We start from the raw sequence: 24,103 nt of genomic DNA on the forward strand, positions 1-24,103 counted from the left end.
CTACTATTTTTATTTTTCATATTAATACAGTTGAGTTTTATTCATAAAAATTAATGCTTTTAATTTAGGAAATATATCATAAAATTTCTTATTCAACTCGTTAGAGTCTTTTGTAAAGTCTATTTCACTATTCTGACCATCTATCCTTTCGTCGATCATCTCTTCAATTTATCATCTAATTAATTAAATAAATAAATTTTATACTATAGGCACGAGACATATATACATACAAACAAAATGTAACGGCTAAATATATATCCATTCACAAACCCCTTTTCCAGGAATTCATATCCATTCAATAACTGTAGCTAGTAATTTAGGCTACATATTTTTCTAAGATATGATTAACATTAATAAAGACATGAATTCTTCTCTAAAGCAATTGAACTTGAAAGTCAATATGTTGTATTTGAAATTGAACATCTAATTTGATGATTACTTTGACATGTGACATAGTAAGACTAGTATATGAATTGTTTGAATGAAATAATCCAATAGATATATAGACAGTAGAGAGATGCATCATTAATACAACAAGATTTAGTTATAATAATAAAGAAAGGTTAATCGGGATCACCAAAATCCCTTAAAATAATCCATTCTGAATAAAATAAAAATTAAATCATTTTCCGTGTGATGCCCGTACATAACACTTGAGCTGCCAAACGGCGTTTACACCGCCGCAACGTCGTTAACTCAACGCCGTTCCACTCTCTCTCGCCCAATAAACCCACCAATAACGCTTTATTCGGAAATACGAAAACGAAAACGAAAACGCCCCCCTCCCCCCACCACCACCATTTTCTGCTTACATATATACATACACATATACATATATATACAGTAAAACAAAGGAGACTTCTCCATCTACAGATGAGAGTTTTAAGAGAAACGATAATTGAAATTCCGTTTCTCTTTAATTTCTTTCTCTCAAAACTCTCTGTATTTCTTTTTGTTAGGGAATTGTGTCTGCACCTACCATCGATCCCGCGAAAGCCACTGCTCCCGGGGTTGCTTTTGGAGAATCTGAAGCTCAATTTTGCGTTTCTCATCCTAATTTTTCTATGTGTGCGTAAATGAATGAATCTCGATTCAAGCTCGACGCCTTCATTCGAGTCTTAATTTCGATTTTTCATTGTTTTGGAGTTGAATTGCGTGTAATTCAGTTGAATTGTGTCCAACTGCAGATTCGATGAAGGTGGAGGGAAATCATGCTGGTGCTGTTCATCTGAATTGCCGTTTGCGATTCTCGGCGAGGATTTTAGGGGAGAGAAGAAGATTTGCGGCGAAAGCGCCTCCGATCTTTACGTTGGAGGCGGATCTGAATCGGAGCTCGAATTGTACACGCCAAAACAAAAAATTTATAAAAAACTGCAGATTGAGGAATTAATTATACATGGAATTACCTCTTGGAACTGAAGGTAAAAAATAACGAATTCATAACCAAAATTCTGGGGGGAAAATTTGGGTTGGCTAGTGTGATTTTTAATTTTGGTGTGATGATTGAATTTTGTCGCGAAACAGGAAGAAAGGCAACTCATGATTTTCTCTCACTGTATTCGTCACCAGCTGCACATACCCACAAGATCCGTCTCCCTCGCAAGGTACATATTATTTGTCGCCGATTTTCAGTCAAGCAGTTACCATGGCGAAATTCCGTACTTTTTTCCTTTTTATTTAATTTTGCATGCTGCAGTTATTTTTTACGATGCTTTTTATGCAAAATTGGTCGCGTCAAAAACTGTGGAAATTTTTATGAGATATCAATTCTGGAAAAAACTCCGAAATTAGATGGATAAATATCGTTCCGATCGATTCAACATCTCCTCTAAATTTGACTGATAAACAGTAAAAAAAATTACTCCATTTCTTATTTTAGTAAATTAAAACATGTATATATTGGTGATGATTCGCAAAGCCTATGGTGTGTGGTTTGAATGGAAGGAGGAAGTATAAACTAAAAAGTAAAGAGAAAAGGAATCGAAAAAATAAGTGAAAAATGAGTGGGGAATTGTTGGTGGGGAAAAGGAAATAGGAAAATATATTGGGAGGGCAACCCACGAGTGGCGCAGTAAAAGTACCCGTGACCCCATCGGCGTATGTTAGATCTGGGCATTTGTCTTTAGGGTGTGGGCCATCCCTTGGATTGGCTGATTTTGCCTACTCCAAAAAAGGGTCAGGTTAGAACTTTTGCGATTAGCTCATCTCTATCTTGCTGCTGGGCTTCGTCAATTCATTATTTTACTCCGTTTTGTTGATCCCTTAAAATCTGGGACAAATGTCTGGGTTTATGCATGATCTTATTTTTTAGTTTTTTCTTTGTAAAAAGTTATTTGGGCAGTGAAATTTGATATGTAGTGCAGAACTTATAAGTTGCAGACACAAATTGTATTAACTCAGTCCTAAAGAAAGTGTTTTGAATTGCAGCCTATTTCAAATATAAGTACACAACCTAATCTGGCTATATCAGGAACTATGAACATTAAATACTCCTTATACTTTTTTGGGTAATTTTTTTGTATATAAGAAGGCATTTATTTTAGTGCCATCTCCTTTTTTTCGTCAGAATATGATTAACAAGTAAATATAATGAAATATATGTCACAAATTGAGGTAGAAATAAGGGTGCCTGAGAAGGAAAGAATTTTTGACTAGGCGAAGAAAGGCATCAAATATAGTAATATCTTGTAAGGTCTTGGTCTATGTATATAAGTATTTCGTTTCATCTTAAAATATCTTCAAAAAGAAAAAAAAACTGAAAAGGCTTATTGGTGCATGCCTGGTATATTGGTGGATTGATTATTCCAAAACATGTTTCCCGCAGAAATGGTAGCATTTGAATCATACTGCTTAACTCTCTGCATTTCTTTCTACATAAACTGCAGGCGGCTACCTTAAAAAAGCATGACTTCCTGCAACCATTGGAACGGGTGGGGAAGCATGTGACAACCCAAAGAAAAAAAGATATTAAAGCTACGGTGGTTGCTGTTGATAGGCCTCCAGTGCCAGCTCCTCCGGCCTTGGTGGAGCATATTCTTCCTGTGGCATTGGGACGATAGCATCTCTTATTTCAATAAAATGGTGTTCAGCCTGAGGGAGCATGTTTACTGCTCAGCCGAGTAGTACTACCAGGAACGACGAAACTCAAACTGCAGTTCCCCAGGGGTTTTACTCTATGGAATGAATCTGCAGTTAAAAAGGGAAAGACAGGGAAGGAGAATAGTTTCCACAGAAAGACATATTCTGCGAGGTATGTTTAATTCCATTTTGGTGGTTCGTCTACTTTAAAAAATGCAGATTCAGTTGACTATTTTCAACTTTGTACTTTTAAATATTACTTTAGCTCATAGCAATCGTTGTGTTCCTTGTTTGGGATGAGAACCCTTTTTGTTCATAGTTAAGCTTTGCATGGTGCGAGAAATTGACACGTCCATTATAGTATTGGCTTCAATTATTATGATTTATTAAAAGATGTTTGCATATCTGTTACAACCCGGGATTCTGTGACCTAGTGACTCACCTAATTTTAGAAAATTAGATAGACTCTATTTGATCCCCTTGTTATAATATGAACCACTAGTTTAAATTTTTACTGATGCTGGGAATTGTTGATGTTAACAGAAGCAGGGTTAATGTGGTTGGAGGGCAATGGGTGCCATTCTGGAAAATCCATCACAATCCTCGTTTAACCATAAGACACGCCACAAACTTCAGCTCTTTCTCATCTTCTCAGTCAGTGACTTGTTATTCCAGTTTTTTTTTTTCTTTTAGTCTTGAACATCCTTTGTAGCAATTTTATATCCCCATCATATAACTACAGTTAATTAATAGTATCTCATATTATTTGGCCCTTATTGTGTTTTCAGGCCATCATCATCTCATCAGAAGAACCAAAGTTTCATGGATATGATAATGACATCAGCTAAGAATGACCAAGAAGACGATGATGATGAGAAGAAGAAGAGTTCACCATCAAGAAAGAGCCATCACCCAACTCGAAAGGTTTGTTTTTCTCATTTAATTTAAATGTGTGCATTATAATAATATTCATATTTTACAGGTAATATGTCTGTGAAAGTTGAAGCAAAGACTATAGATCAGAAGCCTAATACACCACGCTCAAACACTCAGCTACAGAGCACGAAGGAGGAGCAAGATTAATGACAGGCATGTTTCTCAAGCCCTCACATTAAAGTTCAAGAACTGTATTCACTTGTCTAAAAGTTTTATAACAACTATTATTTTAAAATAGTAAAATTAATTTAATTATCAAAAAAATTATCATATCTCTACTTAAATGATTTCCAGTTCCATTCCATTCTCTTTTCTTATTTCTGAAACTAGGATGTGTGTTTGGCAAGTTTTGGTTACTAAATGGAATTTGAATTTTTTCTATACCAATATTTTCTTGGGAATACGCTTTAAAATGCTATTAGGCAGAGTTCACATTTTATGAATTTTTGGAATAAATGTTTTCCGTTTGGCAAGTAGAAGTATTCATCCAAGTGAGTTTTGTCACAAAAACAATCCTGCACTACACATTCTAAGATGGTTTTTGGTGTCTGCAGATTTCAGAGGCTGAGAGAGATCATTCCTAATAGTGACCAGAAGAGAGATAAGGCATCATTTCTCTTAGAGGTAAGCACAGATTAAAAAATCCTGTCTAACCGAGACAGGGATTTATTAACTTTAAACTGAGGTTGTATACTACGTTTACAGGTTATCGATACATCCAGTTTTACAGAGAAAGTAACCAGATATGACAGTTCATATAACATCTGGAATCATGAGCCACCCAAAATGATGCAATGGGTAATTTAATTTAATTGATTCTCATATTTTAAAATGCCATTCCTAAGTTTACAGTGTTGTAAATTATTGTTTGTTTTTAAATTTTTAGACAAAATTATGTAGTAGATAACAAGATGAATATATGAAAATCTAACACCAATTACTAGTCTTAAATTGCAGTGTTTGCAAAGCAAAATAACTTCATTACTGATTTTTTTCACTTTGTAGCAGAGGAATTGTCATGGAAATGAAGGTTTTGTAGAACTTGCACGAGGAGCAAGCACTGATTCTGCTCCAGCATCAGTATTTGGCAAGAAGTTCGACGACAGCAAAGCTGTCGTCTCCCCAGCCTGCCAATAGCGGACAAAATAGTAGACTCGACTTTTAGCACTGCCACTACTTTGAGAGAAAGAGTGGTTCAACCTCCCGAATCAACATCAAAGCCCCGCGCAGTTCATTCGTCAATGAAGCCAAACATCTTCACTCTTGGAAGTAGGACAACAAGCATTCCAGCCTCCCCAATCTCACCAAAACAGGCATCCGGTGTGGAGAAAACCCCATGACATGTACCCCCTTGACAGAACAAAAGACCATTGAAAGTGGCACGATCAACATCTCAAGCGTCTTTTTCCCAAGGGTGAGAGCTCTCGATCTTTCAACCTTTTAGGAAACCCATGTTTTTAAATTCCTGCCTAAGCTTAGCATTCGACATCAGGCTGTTGAATACACTCACGCAAGCGTTACAGAGCTCCGGAGTGGATCTATCCAGGCCAGCATCTCAGTACAAATCGATCTGGGAAGAAAGCAAACGCATCACACATTCTTCAACCTTCGTCTCCAAGGTGTGAAACGACTTTCTTTTCTTCTCCCTTTTCCCGTTAAAAAACTCGAATAGCTTATTTAAAACAAAGACCATGGCAGGAGGATGAAGCCGATGCCACCTTGCCTCGTTTCAACCGGGAAGGAGCCAGGGCATGCTACGAAGAAACTAAGGACTAGCTGAAGCCTGGTGCAATGGTATAGTATTATTCTTTAGTAGTTGTATTTGTTCATTTTTCGGGTTCCGTTTCGACAGAGCGGTAATGCCTGATTCAGGAACCATTGTACATGGGTTTTTTTGTTATTTTCTCCATGTTTTTCCACCAGTATCTGGGATATACTAATACACATATCTCAGCACACAAAAATGTTGTCTTTTTATGTACTACTATTTGTATGCTACTCTATTTATCATATGAAAGAGGCTTCCATTATGATATTAGGAAGCCCTACTTTTGGATTTCAAGTCTTGGTTGGTTATTACTCTCTCTGTACGTGATTACACGTCTTACTTTTACGTGGCTCGGGTTTTAGCTCAACAGGGGTTTATAGATTTTAGCCTTAAACATTTGATAAAATTTGTTGATTCTTCGACATGTGGTAGTTGGACCCATGGAAACACGAATCTTTTGGTAAAGTCGAAAATTCGTTTGGAATTTTTTTGCGGGACTTTTTTAAGCGAAACGATTGGTACTTCTTCGGCATTTGTCCTATGATTGTGATATTTTCGTTAAAATGTTAAAACGATGTGACAAAATGTAATATTAATCTATTATTCCTATATATTTATGAAATTACTACATTATTTTGATGCATATTTGAGTATGGAATATAGCTCGTGGATAATTTTTTTTATAATAAACACAACTAGGCATTATTATTGGAAAATGGTGGAGCCTTTACTTTGAAGTGAAGGTAAAAAACATTAATTTATTCTCCTTTATTCGAATTGTCGCAATTTTTAAATTAGTTTAGTAACGATTTTCAATTCTGATCCAACTTTGGTGTACTCCCAAAGCAACCATTCTACTTAAACCTAATTTAATCATCATATCATATCTTTTTGCATAAATTTATATGGAAATTTATTATGATTTGTATACTCGAGGCTAATTTCTTGGATCATACAAATTATATTATTTTCCACACTGAATTTCAAGCAAAAACATTTTCTTCTTGGGATCGATCAAGTTAAATTCTCGAACAAACACACTATCCTATTTAATTAATTTGCACAAATTTATTTGATCGTAGAGTGGTCCACTATTTTGATTATTGAAGTAATAAGTACTCCTCCGTCCGAATAGCCCGTTTTTCCATTTTTGGTCCGTCATAATAGGAGCCCTTCATAATTACTATAAATGGTAAAGAGGCTCACATTCCACAACTAAATTCCACTCACATATCATTTAAACTAATATATACAAGTGGGACCCCTATTCCACTAACTTTCTTCCACTCACTTTCTTAACATTTCTTAAACCCGCACCAATAAGAAATGGACTCCCATTGTGGACGGAGGAGTATTTCTTAAGAATATTTGAAGGTATAGAAATGTTATTGGTGATACGAATTTATCACAAATGGCAAGGATTTAGTCGAGATAATTAAAACAAAAATTTTGATTTTATTGCTCGTTTAAATCTTCGCCACTTGGCGTCACGCATCCACCTTGTTTGAATGAATTTATTTAGATAAAATTCATTTTACTAATTCTTGATTATAGGTTTAAATTCTGTTTTTTAAACAATTTAATTTTTTATTGCAAGTTGTAAAAGCCAAATCATGATAAGGATATAGGTCATAGAGCCCAATTATCAAATAATAATAACTGAAGACTTTGATCAGCATTAATTACCGGATAAACAAGGCCAATAATTTTATAATCTATCATCCTCAATTATTTAGCAACAATATACAATTATATGAGCATGATATTGCACTTCTCCCCTAACCATTTGTCCTTTCTTTTTTTATTTTATTCTAAAAAATCGTCGTCCTCACCAATCGAATATAAAATATTTTGCTTAATTATATTTAGATGGTGCATAATCAATGTATGTACATTGCACAATGTATTGATGTTTTAAATTATACCTACGCATTTTATTGGAATAGCTTCACTATTCAGTGTATACACATTGTGTCTATATTTTTGAATTCTCTTGAGAGTTATAGGCTCAATAATTATGTAGCATGATCATAATATCCTAATACTAGTATAGTATTTACATGTCTACATAAATATAATGCACTTTAGAATTTTTAAAAGATCTTGAATACTATGATGACATTTGACATTTTTTGTTGCTAAAATATTCAAATTTAATAATTGGAAAATGTCAAGCTGACTTTTTTGTATTGTTTTACATTAAATGTGATCTCATACTCGCTAGATGAAATTCCATGATGAATCTTAGCAACATTCTCTAAATGATGTTGACACCATTTGAACTAAAATTATAAGTCAAACTAGACAATATCAAAATAAATAGATGTGTTTCAGGAAGGAAAAAAAAAAGATCCCAGATCACAAAATTAAATGTATAAAATATGTAACATCCAAAATAGCAAAATTTTACATTACAAAATAACAAGTCAAGAAAGATCTTGAAAAGAATAAGAGAATTATGAGAAAAATGAAATGGGAAAGAGGGGTGAGAGTTTGGCAGTAAAATCAAATCTATATTTGCTTCTCTTTGTGTACAAATGCAGAGGAGTCGATATAAACCCCATTGAAATGAGAGGGTAGATTTTCTCTATACAAGAATTGCAATTATTGAGTTGGATATAAAGAACAACTTCATCAAGCAGCACTTCCCTAACCCCTCTTGTGGCCTTTCTGTAAGTGCCCTTCCCAGTCAAAACCCGCCTTTCTCGAGGTTGATCTTCTCTGCTCTCGATCCATCACACAGCAGCTCATTCGTGTCAAGGTTTCAAATACTAGTCAGTTCTAGTGGTTCGTCTTCACTCTGCGTTTCCAAACACTCGTAGGGGTTGGCGTAGAAGTAATCTTCTTCTTTAGGTCGGTCGGAATCACCAATCTCTTGGTCGGGTTTCCCATGCGTTCAACGTGAGCGTCTTTGACAGCAGTTGAAAACTGATCCCAGTTCAGTGACCCGGAGTTATACTTGTCTATCAATTCGACTAGCAGCTTTCTGTCGAGTAGAATGGTCTTCTTGTATCCAAGATGTCTAATACCCAAACGAAAATCACAACAGTCTCATCAAAGAGTTCAACAGATATTCAACTATAGGCATCGTATAAAAACAATGATCACGGGTGATACCTGCGATGTCCTTCAACGACTTTAGCCATATTTCCATCGTACGTGGAACAAAGATATCACTCTCCAGGGAAACAAGATAATCAAGAGCCGCCATCTGAGACGAGTGATTCTGGAAATACCTAAGGTCGGAAGAGTCCAACAATGTTTCCTTCCTCACCTATTATATATAGACAAAGGAGATGATGAATACATCAAACCATTCAAGTCAAAAACTAATGCTTATAACAGAGCTGGTGTATTCCTCACCAGATTTGGATACGATGCTCTGAGACTAGAAAGTCTTCTTTCTCCTCGATAGATTTCCCCAGCAGCTATGTAAATCTGGATATTACGATCTATGTCCAGTGCCCGTAACGTGAGGACAGTTTCTTCGGGTGTCAAAGGACATAGACCTTCTTCCTTTTCATATCAGAATCTATAACCTTCTCTTTCCACCACGGGTAGGCGTATCTTTAAAATAATATGCAAGTTAGTTACGACACAACCAGTATTCCAATACTATAATGAAGTATGTACCAAATCATTACCTCATTTGTGTTAGTTCCTCCACCTCGTCCGCACCACAACCCTGTGTACAACCAGAGAAGGCTAGCATGTCCATCTCGTATCTCAGGTGGAGCACGATGAATGGACCATTTTGCCTAAGAATTTTAATGACTTTTCTGCCCAGTTCCTCTATCTGAGGTGTAAACCTCAAAGCACCAAAATTAACTCTGCAACGGAGCCTCTGAATGTCCATAGGCTGATCGTTATTGGCAAGCCGAGCATCTGTTCTGTTCAAATGGACAACTTTATATTTCTGGATCAGTGGAAGAATCTGCAAGCAAGAAGAAGGAAAGATGAATAAACTTGTACTCTGGAAGAGCAGAAAACAAAGAGCAACACGGACCTGATTGTGATAGTACGAAATATCTGACCAACTAACAGGGGGCATGGTATAGATGATTCCCAGCTCGACCCTCCTCTTGACCCTCGGAGGCAGCTCCTTGGAGTATCCGAACTTCATCTCTCAAGGATGTAATGAAATGGTCCACATCAAATATGTCTTCGAACTCACTGCAAGCACTCAAAACATCTCTATTTAGGCCGGCGAAGAATGTTTTCAAGACTCAGTGAACGAAATAAGCAGCTATAGAATAACTGAATGGATATTCATGTGCATCAGCAAGCAAACGGACCTAGGATCGTTCCAGAACGAAGTCTTGTCAAGTTCAGGAACCACCAATGTAACATTTAGATATCTCGCAATGGCAACCATGTCGCATATCGCAAGCAAAGTCGATGTTAGACAGATTCGAGGTAAAAGGGAAACCCCTAAATGCCTAAATGAGGTCAGTAGAGTTCAATCTCCGATCATGTCAAGGTTCGTTACCCACCGCAGCCCGCATTTGATTAAGCCCTCCGTTGCACGAAACCATCAAGTACCCGTTGTTCTTGTAAACCCCTATCAGAAACACATGTTTTTCGAATCATAGATCAGCACAAGATACTCGTTCATGTGGCAAGCATTCTGATTTCTGATTCAATTCATGAGCATGAAGGCGACAATCAAAGCACACAAACAACAATCAATTCACCGATGAAAGGAGAAAACAGTTCATCATCTCTGGAAATAAATTACTAAACTAAATCCATTGAAATTAACGACCTCCACCATAACTACAAAATCAATAAATGAGGCACAGCAATCAATGCACCATGGCAGAAAACACAATCAAGCTCCAAATTCATCAACAAACGCATCCACACAGAAATAGAAAACACAAAAAACAATTAAATCCACCATTAAAATCCCTAGATTCAGAGTCCCCTTTTCCATCAAATCGAGATAAAACACAACCGACACTCACTCTTTGGAGGCAAAACCCTCGCTAGATGCGACTGAGCATCCAAGGCGGCCGCCGCCGCCGATTCCTGCGAGAAGCAAGACGGCCAGCCCTTCAGAACACGAAGCCCCGAGTCTCGCTCAATGCCGTCAGCTGAACTAAGCAAGTCCACAGAAAAATCGACGTAGTAGCTCGGATTATCCAAAGCTTCATCCTCGATCGCGACACGACGCCGCTGTTTCTCAGCTTCTCCAGCTTGTCGCCAGCAAACGCCGCCGTTTTGAGCCCCATTATCCCCCACTTCCGCCTCCGCTTGCTCTCTTCACAGTCCTTCAATCTACACATTCCTTCCAATCGCCTCTCTCTCTCGATAAACTGCAATTCGCCTGACCACTTCGTCTATGCACAGTTTGCACCAAAATTGGGGAAGTCTGATTAAATTGCTGGCAGATTCAACTCGATAATTGCTCCAGACGACGGAAAATGGGGGGGAAATGGTTAAATTAGAGGTGCATTACTGAAGTACGGTGATCTTCACCAGTAGATCGACGAAAATTGGAGGAGGATTTAGAAAAATCGAAGGTTTTGAAGAGGATTGAAGTGAGAATCGGCGGCGGGAATGTGGCGGAGAAGCAGCAATGGAAGTTGAAAGGAGCTGGCGGAGGAAGCTGCATCTGAAGGCAAGCTCCGAGCAGCGATATATATAAGTGCGTGTATATGTGTGTGTGTGTGTGAGAGAGAGAGAGAGAGAGATAGGGAGAGGGTGTTGGTGAATTAGTGTGTGGTGCAAATCAGAGGAAAATGGAAATGTTGTGTGAATAGGAATGAAATGTCGACCTTTCCCGATTTAACCTTCCACGAGCCTCTAATCTAATGCGCTCGCCTCACACTATGTTAGTGTGTTTATGTGTCATTTGCTACTTTCGTGTGCAATTAATATAAGTCTTGGTTTGTCATTTTAATCCGTTTGTTATTAGGATTACGGTTCATTTTTTCATTAAATGATAAGTAGATTTTACATTTCAATCAAAATTTATTATAAAAAATATTCGCATTACACTATTTTCTTTCACCAAATTTTACTTTATATACTAAATTCATCTTACAATAGAAGTAACATTTATGTGAATGCGGATTGACTATTTTCTTTCACCAAATTTTACTTTATATACTAAATTCATCTTACAATAGCAGTAACATTTATGTGAATGCGGATTTTAAGATAACTATGGATCTCATTTATATAATTAGTTTTATAATAAAATGGAAGTAAATAAGTTAATAGAATGTACTTAACATTTATGGTAAAGTTAAATGTGACTTTTATCTGGGACAACCAAATGAAAAAATGTGATTTTATTGATGAGGTAGTATTTCTTAATCGGACCAAAATGATAAAATGTGCCGAAGTCAATCGGGACTATTAATCGGGATGAGAATATTAGTATTATAATGAAATCGAGCGAATGAATTAGTGAAAAATAAAGTATTATAATTAACTTTGATAGTAGTATAAATGAAATGAGACTCTTATTTGCAAAACGAGACTTATATTACAATATTGAGTTATTGAGGAGTATTTTTAATTATGTGATCTCACAAAAGTCTATTAAAAAGTTTTTTATACTTATTTTCACATTATATTAAATTAAAAATAGGTGTAGATAAATTTGTTAGGATGTTTTAAGGAAATAAGTGAATTTAGATGGAATGATTATAACTTTGTTTACTTAATATTGGTGAAAAAGAGATGACAGTGAGTGGATAAGGGCATTCGCAATGGTCGGACATGCTCGTCCGTCGCATCTCACATCGGCAAGATCGCGGACGATGGGTTAACCATCGTCCGCGGACGATGCGCGAGGATACCATCGTTCGTCACATCGCCCGTCAATCGTGGACGACGCGACGATGGGCACGCGTTTCGAATTTTTTTTTGAATTTTTTCAATTTTTTTTTTTATTTAAACTCTACTATTCACTACCATTTCACACACTCCAATTTCACATCTCTTCAATTATTCTCTCTCATCGACTCAAAATGAATCCCAACGACTACGATTGAGTACATCAAATGGCCGTTGACGGGCCTTGACTCGAGCCTTGTTCGATGCGTTAATGAAGCCAAGGCGAATGCTTGGCACAAATGCAGCGGGAGTAGGCGGCGGCGGAGGCGCGGGTCCTCGCCGATACGACGGCGGACGTTGTCCCCGCGAGCACGACGTACCGCATGAACGTCCGTCGTCAGATTATTTTGCCGAGAATCAAGGTGGGGCCCGAATATTTTTCACCGTCGTTTTAGAATGAGCGAGATCTTTTTCTCCGCATTGTGCACACGTTGAGGCCCGTGATGAGTACTTCTAGTCAAGGGCGGCGATCATAATGATGGGGGCCCAAAAGCTACTCCCCGCCTCCGTAAAAATAGGCTCATTTGTAGACACTACAAGTTTTAATGACAAATTGATAAAATGAGAGAGAAAATGTATAAAAATATAGGCAAAGTAAGACAGATGAGGAAAAAAGAGGTAAAGTATGGGATGAAAATGAATGGAGCTATTTTTACTGAACATCCAAAATGACAAAATGAGATTTTTTATGAACGAGAGAGTTTTAAATTTATTAAGTATGTTCAAGTGTTTTGAAGCAACTCGAACATAAGCTATATAAAAAGTCGCTTGAGAAATAGATAATTGAAAAAAATATGTTTGAAGAGCGTAGCATTTGATATTAATTTTACTTGGATTAGATTATATATTTGCATATGTATAGAATTATTTTCTATTCTTAAGTTGTTAATATCATTCTTTATGAATACATATTTAAATTATTTATAGAAATTCTCTAGAGAGAAAATCAATAAAAATACTATTGGAGAAAATCAATATTAAAGAATATGATGAAGATCAACAAGAAAATTAAAAATTAAAAATAAAGTTGAAAAATGAATTTAACATTAAATGCACCATGCAGGAATCGATCTTTGAATCTATTGAATGAATGACTCACATTCACACCATCTAGGCTAGCAAATGATAATATAAATGATGCATATATATATATTATATATACTAAACGTTAAAACGTGGGGCCCAAGGGCCCCCTGTCACCGTGGCTCCGCCACGCTTCTAGTATCGGAAGACGGGATCGGCAGACCGGACTTACGCCGTGCGAAGTGCACGGTTCGATCCGCCAGATTGGCTCTGACAAGCGGATATGTTCGACGAGTACCTTCACGTCGGGGATACAACCGGCCGCAAATGTCGAAGAATTTTGTAAGTTAGTTGTGGAGGCTTTTGCGACACATATTTGCGACGCCCGATGCGACGATTGCGAGCGATGCGGATGCACGAAACGGTGCACGACTTCCCGGATGCTAGGAAGCATCGATCGTATGCACCGGCGGTGGAAGAACGCCCGACGGCCTGGAGAGGCTAATTTACTAGTGGCTACAAGGGCAGCCACCCAACGATGATCCTAGTAGCCGCCGCGACCACCGCCTCGGATCCGGCATGCCTACTTTGGTGTAGCCGGGTCGAACAACGACATCAACGTCCTCAACTCGTCCACCCTATTCGCCGATCGGTGCGGGTCGCGGTCCGGCCATTCGGTTCACTTCCAACGGCCGCACACATCATATGGGTACTACGCGATGGCATATACCCTAGGTGGCCTGTTTTTTGAAGACGATCAGCTGCCCAATTAGTGAGAGGAGAGTCTTGTTTGCGGCAAAGCGAGTCCGCGGAAGGATGTGGAGCGGGCTTGTGGGTGCTCCAATCGCGGTGGGCAATCGTGAAAGGTCCGCGCGTTTCGTAAAGGAAGTCATCGCGACGTCATGTATGCGTGCATCATCATGCATAACATGATAGTCGAACAAGAACGTGGTCATGTCACCAATTGGGTGGATGATGAAGCCGGATCTAGCTCCAGCCGGCTACCTCGCCGGTCACTCGAGGATTACCGACGCTCGGTGCGGTTCTAGAGCGACAGCCTCAATGCGCAACCAACAAGACCATACTCGGCTCATGACCGACATGATTGAAGAAGTTTGGACCCGCAACCGCCGCATTGAGAAATTGTAGTTTTTCGTATTGTAATGTTTGAATTTTAATGAAATGAAGTTTTAGTTTTCCAAATTTTGAAGTATTTAAATATTCAAATAATAGAAAAATGCTTAGGCGTCGCTAGGGCTGCTAGGGGCTATATCGCCTGCATCGCAGTGGAATAAGAGGAGGATAAAATCGACGTGGCGGTCATAAGGCGTCCCATTGTGAATGTCCTAAAGAACGAGAGATGAGAAAAGAACTAAAGAATAAAATTGTTTCTGCGTTATGACGTTGTCGACCGATGACCATTCGATGAAAACATAATGTCTAGTGTTACGTAGATATATCTCCTAGTCTTTATAAATTATTTGTTACGCTATAAATAAATAATTCTGAATATGTGGTCAATGCAACTCCTAACAAATTCATACGGTAATTAAGGTGGGTTTCAGTTTTCTTTTCTAAATTTTATTATGGGTGAATCAAAATGAGTAAAGTCTCGTTGACTAGCAATATTATAGGTACACACCGACATTATTAAACAATAACCGATCTATAATAAAAATAGGCAAAAACAGTTGATATAACAAAGAAAAAGTTTTATCCTTTGCACCTCTAAAATTGTGGTGAAACATGAAGTGCATTTATGATCATACTTTAATATGGTGAGATCTAAAGATGATACACATTGCCCACGTTTGAGATAAATTGGTCAAATATGACTGGGCACACTAACATGGTACAATTATAATTTTAAAAATAAAATGGTACTCCTCCATCCCCTATTAATTATTCACTTTTATCATTTGTATTTGTACTTTATTAATTGTCCACTTCAATTTGTTACTACTATAAATAGTAGCAATGCTTCAGATTCCACTAACTCATTTTATTTGTATTCTATTATAAAATTAACATTTATATATAAAATTAGGATTCATATTTACATTTTCAACCCACTTTTCTTTCATATTTCTTAAAATCTACTACGAGTAAAAGTGGATGATTATTAATAGTTGAACGGATATAAAAGTAAGAACAAGATGGATAGAAACATTGAAGCAAAAGTGTAGTAGTAGTATTTATTTTCATTATATTTTCTCATAGGGTAAGAGTAGTAGAATAGCAATATCCATCGATAGTTGTTGTTGGTGCATGAGTTCAACCACAGCGGATAATCGCTCTGGCCAATTACAACTGAATCTATGGGCAAATCAGCCAATAAATGAGAGCCAGCTAAGGTCGACCCCACGATGATAAAGTATTTGGCACACGTGTCAATGATCGAGCGGGAACGGATCACCACGTGGCGGTATCAGATCACACGACAATATACCAATATTTGCCTGTCAAATCAAAGATACCGAAGCCGACAATTTCTCCTGTCATTTCGCGCTATAATAAGATATATAATCTCTTCCTTCATTTTATTTCGGAATGTGGAGTACTCCCGGTAAAAAATAAAAAGAAATAAATAATAAAAATAAAAATTAAATTGTGAATGATCTGAGTTTTAATATGAGGTATATATTATTATTAGTAGTGTTCAATTGTGTTAGGTAGCAAATATGGGGGTTCTTTTTCCAACTTGTATTTTTCAGTGAAGACCAAAAATGACAAATGTAGTTATCGAACGGAGGGAGTATTATTTTACTCCATCCATCCCATAAAAATATGTGCAATTTTAATTTTAGTCAATCACATAAAAATACGTGAATTCTATTTTTAGAAAGTTATTCCAATTTATTACTCATATACATCAACTTATTTACAATTTATACCACCATTAAACACTAGTACTAATAATGTGAGTTTCACTATCCACTAACACTATTTTAAGTTTTTAACTACCTTCATTCTCTTACTTAATCAATTTTGCATTAATTCCGTTCATATTAATTGTTTATATTTTTATGGGTCAAATGGAGTATTTAATCCTTATTTAAATCTTCACAAGTGAATTTTTTAAGTAGATTAATGTATTAGTACTAGTATTTGGTAATGTGTTTATTGGAGTATATATTATTTTCAAATACTAGTCAATAATCTTTCTTCCATTTATAATTAGGAATTTCATATATTTCATGTACGAATTTTAATAAATACAAAGAAAATAATAATGAATATGAGTCACACTTCTATAATTAATTTTAAATAAAATAAGTTAAATGAGCTAATGAAAATAAGATTTATTTACTATTTATATTAAAATTGTAATTGAAATTCTCATTGATATTCCTGTTGCCGTACAGAGAGATATTATCAAAGAAAGGAATCAAAATTCAAACATAGAAATAGCTTCGGTCTCTTTCTTCTTCTGATGATGATGTTATATTGTTATTTTTCATTGGCATGTATTTCGTATATTCTTAATTTTTAATCGTACAGAGACGATAAATGGAGAGACGATGAGATGAGAAATTGTGGGAGTGTCGGTTGGACCATAATAAATCAGTACGGATTTTATTTTTTAGAAACTTAAACTGGAATAAATTATTCTATTTTTTGAATAAAAATGATAGAAATTAGGAACTACCTCCATAAATACACAAGGGCCCAGCATGAATAATGATAATTAGCCCAAATCTGAAAAGAACAAAATCATATTTATGTGCATGTCTCATTCTTTATTAGTATCGTGTCTATTTTGGATTTGGACATTTAGTTTAACTCTTCACGAGGAAATATAATAGAGATGGACGTATTTTCGGGGGAGTGTTAGGGATCGCACTCTTAAAATACAATATCATCATTTTTAGCAATTATTGTACTGTGATGAAAATAATAAGCTGCCATGAGCCAAATTTTTTTTTTGAAAACGAATTTAGATATTTTGTCATTATCTGACAATTTTTTTGCAAATATATCACACGCTATTAGCGTTTATAATATTGTTGTATAAGTGTCACATATGTCACTTTAAGAGGGATTGTCATTTTAATAAATCTATTTTCGCATTTATATAGTGAATTTATTTTATTTTATTTTATTTTTTATTGAATTCAAGAATTAGGATACTGAGCCTCGTATTTTGATGTTTTACGTTTATAAATTAGAAAGAAAAAAATCCTGAAGCTAGAATGCTCGAAGTGAAAATTATTCTACTTACGTCTAGTCGAGAAATTTGTGTATTTAGTAGTATAAATGATATTATTGCAATAAAGTAGTATTGTGACACCCCAACTTATCTATGTATCCCAGTCGTGCAGGATTATATTGAAGTAGACATTTGTAATAATAAAATACTAGTATAGTTTTGGTCTATTAAAAAAACCTATGATTAGTCATTTTTCACTATCGTTGCATTTACAAACATGCGTTATATTCAGTGTTTTCCTTTTTCCCTTTGTCCTGATATAAAATGTCTAATTTTTATTATCTATGCATCAGCAGCGATGGAAGACGAGTCGCCTACCATCACCGGGATCATGATTTTAGAAAATAATATTCCCTCGGCACACCATAAGTGACCTGTATTTCTTCCCGTCCCAGCTAACGTGAATTATTTATTGTTTTCGTAATGTATAACACAATTACTCTCTACTAACGATAACAGAGAGAATTAGAGTTTAACAAATAAAGGTATGTCAACATTAAGTCATTTCAAAGCAACCTTTCACCTCAGTGTTTTGTTCATATCACCTTCTGCATACATGTTCATCATTTTCCTTCAACCTGTAGATTTCAACTGGTATGGCGACCTACATTTCAAAGAATAGTTACGCAAACACGACTAGGCAACGCGAAGAACTTGTGCGAATCAAATAGAATTAACAACAGAAGATCAGATCAGTTTCAACCTGAAACAGATTGTTGCTTATACATGAGAAGATGTAATCACAAAGAGTCGTACTGCATATATCGGATCGTATATGGTTTTACGACTGAACTACGACGTGGCATGGACAACAACACCTAGCTGGATATGAAGTAGCATTCTAGGATAGAATTCAATGTAACATAAATTGAGAAACTATTCATTTATGAATATCACATGCATCAGCTAATATGTAGAAACATTTTTAGTACTGGAATGTTGCACATTCCAAACACTCTCTATTTACTAAAACTACATAAGTAGTGAATTTTACCAAGAGAGCCTAGAATCTGAACAAGAATGAGACTATGATTATAGCAATTTATACTGCAGTCCCACATGTTTATTGCAGGCCATCATAAATGCGTTAGATGTTAATTTCATAACTAAGTTTTTTTAAAATGTGATGGAAATTAGATTATTATTACTAGTAAATTCGGTGATGATAAATGTACTACGAACCAGTCAAAAAACACGGACAATTCGACCAATGAATTTCGAGTAATAGGACAATGATGGACATGAATTACAGATTACATCGACTATCAAATCCAAAGTTCCCCTCCCAACAATCCTTAATAATCCCAATATTATTAAGTAGAGATGTTGAGATCGAAAATAGAAGTAAGAACTTTCTCAATGATGTCAAGAGAAACAAGAGAAAATGGGATTTACTAGTTTGAATAAATTTTGCAGCAGTTGAATTCTGTGTAGCATCGTGATTTCTGCCCTTACCTTAGAATTTCTTCGATACTCATCTCAAAGAACCGATATTATTGTATGTACTCGTTTTCAGTGAGATTCTTTATCATCCTCCTAAAAGCATACAATAAAAAGTAACTGAGTTGGTATCAATTTAAGCTCAAAAGATGAGAGGCAAGCAAAATTATATGCAATTATGCATTATCTAATGACCAACTTTGTTGTTGAATTTGATTGTTAATGCCAAAAATAATGTCACAAACAGCGACCATTATAATGCCTCACACTTAGGCAAAGCTAGGCAAGGATAATGCTTGTAGAAATTCAAAAATTACTATAACAAGTAAATGTGCTAGCTTGATTGATGGTCTAAGGATAGGATGAGAACAGCCTACAGCTATTTTTCACTTATTTGACAGTATATTCATCTCGAGGCTTTAGTCAGTTAATTTATGACCCCTTTTGTATTCTGTGATGATAGAGCAAATTATATTCAACTCCATTTGAAAATCAACTTTCTTTTTAGTATGCAAAGTAAAAATGATAGAGGTGTTTCTCATGAAAAATATCTCCTGGCAACACAATAATAATAGAGGTAATAGGAAAGCAACTGCAATGAGAAACAACTACTGCACTTACCTAGTTATATTTTTTCAAAGCCATCATCATCTGAGTCATCATTCCCATCATCTGAGAAATTAAAAACACAATGAACATGCTGTGGGAACAACTAAAACAAATTGTCATCACTAATTAAGTTCTAACTTAGGAAAAACAGGATAGTGAAGACATGAATAATACAATAAAAAGCAGAACTATAATGTGGTCACGTTGAAGTTTTTACCAAAGAAAAGAGCAGTGACCTTCAGTTATGTGCATATAGCCAAATTGGCTTGCTATTTGCATATCATCATGATAAATTTAACAATATGGTAGCTGGAGATCAAGATTTGAGAAGCTTAAGAAAGGAAAAAAATTATACTACCATCTTATGAACAAAATTGATTAAAAAAATCAAATACTATAAATAGTAGTAGTACCAAAAAGTGGAGAAATGTAATATTAAATCTGCTTGAACAAGGGTTGCATTATAACAAAGAGTTAAAGCTTACTCGGCTAAGCATATCGTACCTGGATCATCATCATCACTGTCATCAAGGTCTCCAAGAAGAAATACATCCAGATCCTTGTCAATGGATGCTGACTTCTGAGCACTGCCTTTTGGTTTCGAAATCTCATCTGCTTCTTCAGATCTTACACTTGATGAAGTCCCTGACCTCAGCATCTGTAACATTTTCAGCTGGCTTGAGCTTTACAACTTCCACATAGTGTTTCTCATATCTAACAAAAACAGACATGTATATTAAGAGCATATACACATACATTCAAGCCAAAGAAACAGAAGAGTGATGGATACGAGTTCATAATGATCTCAACACAACCTCATAATATCTGGAACCTTAACATAATCACACCAAAGTAATAAAATCATATGTACATTGTTTGTCAAATATGTTCCAAAACATATGATTTATAGATTTCGGTGTTAGATTTATATAAATCCACATAGATTTATAAATTATTCTTTTGATAAAATTACAAATATAAGATCTACAAGACCTATTTGAGATACACAGAAAGTTATGCTAATCTAAAGCAGCAAGAGAAAGCTTTAGAAAAGCACAGCTTAGCAGTAGAAAAAGATACATTAGTAGGGGCCACATATAAATAGGTAAATTAAATCAAATCAATGATCAAATGAGGTCAAGAGTTAAAGTGATACAGAAAAAATAAATTACTTGCTAGCGGTTTTGCATCTTTGCATTTGGTTTCAAAATTGCCAACTGATTACAAACACAGTCATTAATGCAAAATTTTCTTTTACTTACGCTGCCACATGACTGTTTACAAGAATGAAATAGATTTTCCAAAACTTCCATTCCTTCATCACACGTGGACATAGTTGATACCTTAGCTTTGAGATTTCCTGAAAGCATATGCAAATAGTTATGCATATGTGATTTGAGCATGATTTTAATTTTCATGTTCATTTGTAGTATTAAACAACGGCAAACTAATAAGGTTGGCCAGGCCTACATGATGTGAAGTAATATATCTGTCCAGTCTGAACAAAGTAAAGATTGACCGATTATATTAAAATTACGCTGTAGAGACAAACAATATAGAACAAAGAGTCATTTAGATCCCCTAATAGTTCCACCACCAACCTACCTTGTTATCATGCAGATAGTCAAAGATATATATCATTAGTAACATCTTCATATTGTGCACTTATGAAGATATTGCTTTAAGGATATGTGATTAGTCCCCCTGAACATGGACTCAAAGTCTTGGTTTTAAATGTAAGAGGATTTCAAACGAGAGTTGAAATAAAGATCTTATCATATATCCTAAGAGGCGCTTTCTACTTCCAGGCAGATAAAACATGTAGTTATAAGATTGATTCTTCCTATCCACTCTCTCCAAAGCAAGTGTAGATTATATACATGAAGGCTCTAACCTTCACTGTCAAAAGAACAAGATTGGCATGCCTTTCTTGCCACTCTGTGAGATCTTGCCGAACATTTGAGACGGTATGAATATTAGATACTTTTGACTCATCTGCCATAAGAATGATACCAGATGTAAATATTTGCATTATGTGCTGAGATGCGTGGGTACTGAAGAATTATTGTTGGCATCTTAAAGGGATTAAGAGTTCTAAAACTACAAAGCATGCATAATATTCCAGAAACATTTATTCTAACTGAAACAAATCTAGTCCCACCAACTCAATGAGTCATTAAAGTGCCCCATTCTTCTTTTTAACTAAAAGGGTTTAGAAAGTTCTTAGGATAGCTTCACTCAAAGAATGGAGGGGAATAACTAAATGTGAAGTAAGGAATAGTATCTTCATTTAGGCCAATCATATATTGAGTACATAAATAGAAATCTAAAAGAATACAGAGTCACAAGGGCCTAACTATTGCTTTTCTAAGGATCTGATGCCCATCTACGGGACCACCAGCAAACTTCTTCACACTGGAGGATCATATTCTTATGTTTTCGAAAGGGTAAAAGTTAAAAATAGAGTTTTCATTTTATTATAGAAACCTTTTTGTTGGACTTCTGTTAAGTTCCTCTGTTTTCTCCTGTATCCGGCTGAAAATAAATTTTAGTAGTAGTTGTCTGCTATAGGATCAGATTATACGTTTCCAGTCAGCATTGGACTAATTATGTGGTGACTAATCTTATGATGAGTTGATGACAAGTTGATAGTATATATCCGTGCTGTGCCCACCATCCTCCCTTCTCTCCCCATTTCTCATCGTTTCGTTATATTCACGCATATTCTTATCTTGTATATCAATTGCATTTCGTAACAGCTATTGTTTCAGCATTGTCCAGAACGCATCTCAACAAAGGATAAAAAATGCAGTATAATTCGATTCACACTGCATCAAATCTCGAAAACAGTAAACCAAAATTCGATCACGCAACATAGAATGCGGAAAACTCAAATCAACAATCAGTAAGTAAATCAGACAACAACACACCTTCAAGCGGAAAATCACGGAAAGTATTCGTCGTAATGCCTCTCACAAACTCCCTCAGCTCATCCGTAACACCGAACATATCCAGATCGGCGGGGCTGTAGGCCGCCTTCTGAGCTGAATCGACGAGATTGTTGAGAACCACGGCGGGGGAGGAATGTGAGCCTTGATCTCGTCGGTGCGCTTCATCGCGTCCGCGGCGAACTCCTGCGACAGCTTCGACGCCTCCGCCGCCAGCTCCTTGGAGCGCCTCGACGCCTCCGAGACGACGCCTGAGAAGTTGGTGGAGCCGAGCCCCTGCGTCAGCTGCTGCGATTTCCTCGCCGCCTCCTCCGCGAATGCGCGAGCTCTCAGCCAGAAATCCATGGCGAATCTGATGCGAATGCGATCGAATTGGGGGATTTTGCGATGGGATTAAAGGAGAGTTTTGGCTATGGAGATTGCATTGCGATATTTTGATGCTTCGATTGATGAGTAGCGTAATTTGTGGAACTCTATATTTATACGCTTCTTTTGTTCCCGGGAAATTAAAGTTTGATTTGCTCTATTTATTTATTATTAATATCGTATTAAATTAATTTCTCTATTTCAAAATTCATTTGTTTTTTACTAATAAATTTATTTATTTGTCTATTTCATTAAATTTAAATTATGTCACGTCCCTTTAAATGAGTTTGAAACTTTATACAGCACTTACATTTGTAAGATACTACAAGAAAATAGCAAATTAAGCGTCTATTTCATTACATTTAAATTATGTCACGTCCCTTTAAATGAGTTGAAAATTTATAAGTAGTATATTAGTACGTTTGTAAGAAAAATAGCAAATTAAGCGTGAAAATATGTGTACTCTCAAATAAATAATTTATACTATCAATTTTCAGGTGTCTCAACAAAACATTAAACATGCATGTAGAAAATACTAATAATAATTTGTAGAAGTGATAAGGCTCCTTTCATGCATCGGTTTAGGATTAAAATTCTGTGCATTTGGGGGCTAATGTGCGTTATTGAGTTCAGTAGCGTAGTAAATGCTGTCGGACCAGGAGTTGTTGTTACTCGACTGAGATGCAAAAGAGATGAAATTGAAGCAAAAATCGAAGTCGTCGTTCGGACTGGGAGAATCAAAAGTTGGCGACAGAGTAGAATGGAGCGAGAGCAAATTATTTTAAAGATTCTTACTCAAGGGCGAGGAGCGTAAAATCACCGGAGGGATACCCAGGATCGAGCCTCACTATATAAAAGCTCAACCTTGAAGAAGGA

The 24,103-nt window shown here is 36.1% G+C and overlaps 3 pseudogenes; 1 reads left to right on the forward strand and 2 right to left on the reverse strand.

Moving 5' to 3' along the window:
• Positions 1-1,365: 1,365 nt before the first annotated feature.
• On the forward strand, positions 1,366-5,842 carry LOC125198872 (annotated as a pseudogene).
• A 2,432-nt stretch (positions 5,843-8,274) lies between these two features.
• Positions 8,275-11,204, reverse strand: LOC125198873 (annotated as a pseudogene).
• A 7,093-nt stretch (positions 11,205-18,297) lies between these two features.
• On the reverse strand, positions 18,298-23,614 carry LOC125198878 (annotated as a pseudogene).
• Positions 23,615-24,103: the final 489 nt, after the last annotated feature.

The sequence above is a fragment of the Salvia hispanica genome, unplaced genomic scaffold (assembly GCF_023119035.1).
Source record: "Salvia hispanica cultivar TCC Black 2014 unplaced genomic scaffold, UniMelb_Shisp_WGS_1.0 HiC_scaffold_31, whole genome shotgun sequence".
Taxonomy (NCBI): domain Eukaryota; kingdom Viridiplantae; phylum Streptophyta; class Magnoliopsida; order Lamiales; family Lamiaceae; genus Salvia; species Salvia hispanica.